Genomic DNA, 4,707 nt, shown 5'->3' on the forward strand with positions numbered 1-4,707 from the left:
TCTCTATTGTTTTGCAATTTATTTTGTTACCTACCACTATGAGATTTAATCCTTGTAAATAACCGCCAAGGGGATTGACAACCCTCTTGTTTGTGTTGGGTGCAAGTATTTGCTTTTGTGCGTGCAGGTATTGTTTGCGAGGCCTTGTGTGATTCTCCTACTAGATTGATAACCTTGGTTCTTAACTGAGGAAAATATTTATCTCTACTGTACTACATCATCCTTTCCTCTTCGATGAAATCCCAACACATCTCACAAGTAGCAGGCGTGCAGCAGGTGGCACCCTTGGCCGGCGCGCCGCTTCAATGGGCAATGAGAGGTCGCGTCCGCCCTGAGCCGTCTTCAATGTGGAGCGTTGCGCTCTATAGCAGCATAAATGCGGGCAGCTGGTGCTAGAAGGGAATGCGCGCGGATGAGGGAGGAGGGGTTCGGGTAGGCCATGGAGGTCAGAAGTGGGCGTGGGTGGTGTCCAGATACCCGCAAAGCCCCCCCCCCCCCCACCATGTTTTTATCCGATTTGTGGGAGAAAGTATGTCTAAATCGCGTCGCAGATCGATACAGGCTCGCGTTGGATGGATTTCGTTGCCCGAACAACGTGATCCGGACGTATGCAGACGGTTTGAGAGTCAGCGTTGGAGATGCCCTTCGATGGTGATTGATAAATGTTTTTGGCACCTATCAATGCTGTTGCACTGATGACTCTACCTAGAAACCCTTAGGTGGTGATTGATAAATGTTTTTGGTCTTCTTGTCCATGACGAATCCAACTAATTCGGGAAATCCACCTAAATCCCCATGTGTAATGGATCCCGTGATCACCCCAAATCCTAATTGTTACTATCTTGACATAAATTCTACTTTAGTGATTCTAAAAAATTACTCCGTCTCCTGCCAATGTCCGAGAAGTATATCATACTGGAAAAATCAGTTAAATTCAATAATGTAAACCTATAATACATAAATCATGTAACCGCACAACTAACACTAATGTGTTTAGTCCCCAACAACACTAAATTGTTTAACCCTAACCCTAACACCCTAAACCCTAACCCCTAACACAAACTATTAACCCTATAACCCTAAACATAAAACCTAAACCCTCTAACCCTAAAGCAAAATAAATTAATTTTGTTAATGTAAGACCATAGTAAAAATTGGTGTAGTTAAGTTCTATAGATCAGGGATGTAGTTTTTAATAAGTTTGGTAGTTCAGAAAATTGGTTTTAACCAAGTTTTGTTCTACGGGAACAAACACTTTGCCATGTTTCATACTATGGGACTAAGGTTCGACATATTTTAAATTGCACAAATTTAAATTTTAAACTAAGTATTTGATGATCACCCCCTAATCATCACAATAGTGACCTGACTTAAATTCTACTTGATGATTTAGAGAACGTCCCCGTTCTCTACTGCCGCTACCATGTTGATGGCGACTCTGCCTCGAGATCCTAACCATTAGAATATTCGTCGTCTGAAAATGGCTTCGTCATTTTATCGTCATTACCATGTCGAGGTTGACTCCGCCTCCATAACCTAATCGCTATGCAGAAGACTTTTTGTCACATGTCAGAGCTACAACGTCTAAATCAACTTTGGCACGATATCCTAACTTGTACAACATTTGCAATAAAAAATGACTATGATGCATATTGTCGCTCTCACGTCGACGATGAACGGACCTAATCCAGTCAAATCTTTGTAAACACTTCTGCATAACGGATCCGACACTCAACCCTAACCGTGATCGCCTTTCCCAAAGTAATTAACTTTTGATAGCGCAATAAGCTTTTAGCATATTCTTACATTACAAAACATGTTCATGGTAATAAGAAAGCACTCTTCTTATGTTATTGTATTTAAAAACCATTATGGCACACACATATCACATTGTCAAGATATATTGTTTAGATTTCCCCCTCATTATTTTTGAACTCTTGGTTTCCCCTCTCTGAGATTGACAGCTAGGTCGTGGCATTTTGGCTGCGGTCAGAGGGAACTAAGCACTTGCTTAGGCAGGAATGGATCTACAAAATTTGTTGGGCTCATCGTATTGCCAATGTAGTGGCACATCGTCTAGCTAGGGAAAGTTGCATTAGTAAGTGTTATAAAACATGGTTGCATGTACCTCCATGATTGATTTTATACATGTTCATTAGAAAGTTCTTCAGCGAACTATAACATTGGCAAGGAAAGTTTATGGAATTTAGTGTGGAAGGCAAAAGTTCCTCACAAAATTGGTAATTTTGCTTGGAGAACAACCGCCTAGTCTTTGCCCACAAAAAAAAGAAGCACAAAAGAACACTTGAGCTGGACGGAGTCTGCATATATGTGGAGATGCTATAGAAAATGCGCACCATGCTACAATGGACTGTACTAAACAAAGAGCACCCAGAGAAGAAATGAGAAAATACTAGAAACTGTCGGATGAAAATCCCCTTTGCCTCATTCTCTTGATTGGTTGTAGCAGAACTTAAGTTTGTGCTCAGGAGATGTTAGTAGTCTGTAGTTAGCCCACTCTCTCCCACTCTCTCTCGCTCGTCATGCATGATCACACGATCTCCACGCACATCGCCCGCGCTCTCATGCGCTCTCTGTACATGTACCTATATAAGCAAGTGCAATACAGCGGCAGCACCCAAGGTGCCATAGCCATTCATTTTCCCCAAATCACATGGTATCAGACGCCGGTTACCTTCCCCGTCTGTGACCCTCCCTTCCGCTGCACTCCTCCCTCTCCCCACCTCGCCATGGCTGCACCTCAACTCCCTCCACCCCCACCTCCTCCACCCCCTCCACGTCCCAACCCTGGCGGCCCCGGCACTGGCTCACCGGCGACGCCGGCCCGCCCTCAGCAGACACAGTCGCTGCTCACGCCCTCCGCCTTCGCTCGCACCGGTCCTCTCCTCCTTCCGGACTTCAGCGCCTCGTCCTCGGCGGCTCCCACTTTCTCACCTCTCTCCGGCGTTTTCATCAACCAGCATGTGCCCTTGGTTCTCTCCCTCAACCCACCAAACTTCTCCCAGTGACGCACTCTGTTTGAGGTGATGTTTCAGAAGTACGCCATCACTGACCACCTTGCCGGACCACCTCGCCCAGCTGATCCCGTCTGGCTCCAAGATGATGCGCACGTCGTCAGTTGGCTCTACAACCGCGTCAACGCGGAGATCTTCGGCCTCATTCATCAGCGCGGCGCCACCGCCGCCGACGTCTGGGCGTCCATCTGCTCGCTGTTCCTAGAGAATCGCGAGCACCAGAAGGTGCTTCTCTCCACGGAGTTTCGCCGGATCGAGCAGGGCTCTTCCTCGATCATCGCCTACTTCGCCCGGCTCAAGGAGTGTGCCGATCGCCTTGCCGACCTCGGCGCACCGGTCGGCGACCGCGATCAGGTTCTGAACATGCTCCATGGTCTTCATCCACGCTATCGCTATGCTGTGCCCATCCTCACCATGCAGACTCCATTTCCCTCGTTCCTCCGTTGTCGCGCCTTTCTCCTCATCGAGGAGAGCCGGCAATCCGACGAACGCTCCACTGAGACAGCACTCCACGTCAGCCGTGCGCCTGCCAACTCCAACAACGGCGGTGGCGACCGCAACTCCCGTGGAGGCAGGCGCAACAAGGGCAAGGGCAAGGCCTCTGGTGGCGGTGGCGGACAGACCTGGCACAACGGCGGGGGGAGCTCGTCGCACACCGGCGAGGTGGCCGCGCCCCGTCCACTCGCTCCTGCGCCGGCCCCGTGGACGGGAATGGTGCATGCATGGCCTATGCCGTGGCGCCCACATGCCCCCGGCGCCGGCATCCTCGGCGCGCCATCACCATTCGCTGGGGTGGCCACTCACCACGCTGGCGCACCTCCCCCACACCCCTACGGGCCGCCCACCGTCTGGCAGCCCGGCGTCGTGCCGCCCCATCCTCTCTACGAGGCACCTCCCGTTGGCGGCCCCAGCTCCAACACGCCGGCGTGGGACCAGAGCGCGCTTGTGCACGCCCTCAACGCCATGACCCTGCTGCAGCAGCAGCAGCCCACGGCGCCGAGCTCCACCTGGTACCTCGACAGTGGTGCCACCTCGCACATGGCGTCCTCTTCCGGTATGCTCTCCTCCTCCCGCCCTTGTCATTTCACTAACATTGTAGTAGGCGATGGCTCCTCACTCCCTGCCACACACACTGGCCACACCAGCATTCCTACCACCACATCATCTCTCTCCCTCAACAATGTACTCGTCTCCCCGAACCTCATCAAAAACCTCATTTCCGTCAAAAAGCTTACACGTGATAACCCTGTAAATGTGGAGTTTGATGACTTTGGCTTTTCTGTCAAGGATCGAAGAACGAGGAGGGTGATCCTCCGATGTAACTCCGACGACGACAAGCTCTTCCCGCTGTCCCCGTCGTCCCCCACACGCACTCATCATGCTCTCACCGCCGCGGCCTCTCGCGATCTGTGGCATCAACGTCTTGGTCACCTCGGCGACGAAGCTCTGGAACGCACACTCCGGTCGTCCTCGCTCGCCCACACCAGCACATCTTCCAGTTTCTGTTCGTCGTGTCAGTAAGGCAAAAGTGTTCGTCTACCCTTTAGCTTGTCAGAACATGTATCGTACTTTCCATTTCAGCTTGTTCACTATGATGTATGGACATCTCCGGTCGCTAGCATTTCAGGTTATCAGTACTACCTTGTGTTGCTTGATGATTATAGCCATTTTA

General features: G+C 50.4%; 1 pseudogene; it reads left to right on the forward strand.

The window, feature by feature from the left end:
* The first annotated feature begins 2,750 nt into the window (after nucleotides 1-2,750).
* On the forward strand, nucleotides 2,751-4,357 carry LOC147963365 (uncharacterized; annotated as a pseudogene).
* Nucleotides 4,358-4,707: the final 350 nt, after the last annotated feature.

Source organism: Triticum urartu, chromosome 6A, assembly GCF_056163025.1.
Source record: "Triticum urartu cultivar PI428250 chromosome 6A, HENAU_Tu73, whole genome shotgun sequence".
NCBI classification, from domain to species: domain Eukaryota; kingdom Viridiplantae; phylum Streptophyta; class Magnoliopsida; order Poales; family Poaceae; genus Triticum; species Triticum urartu.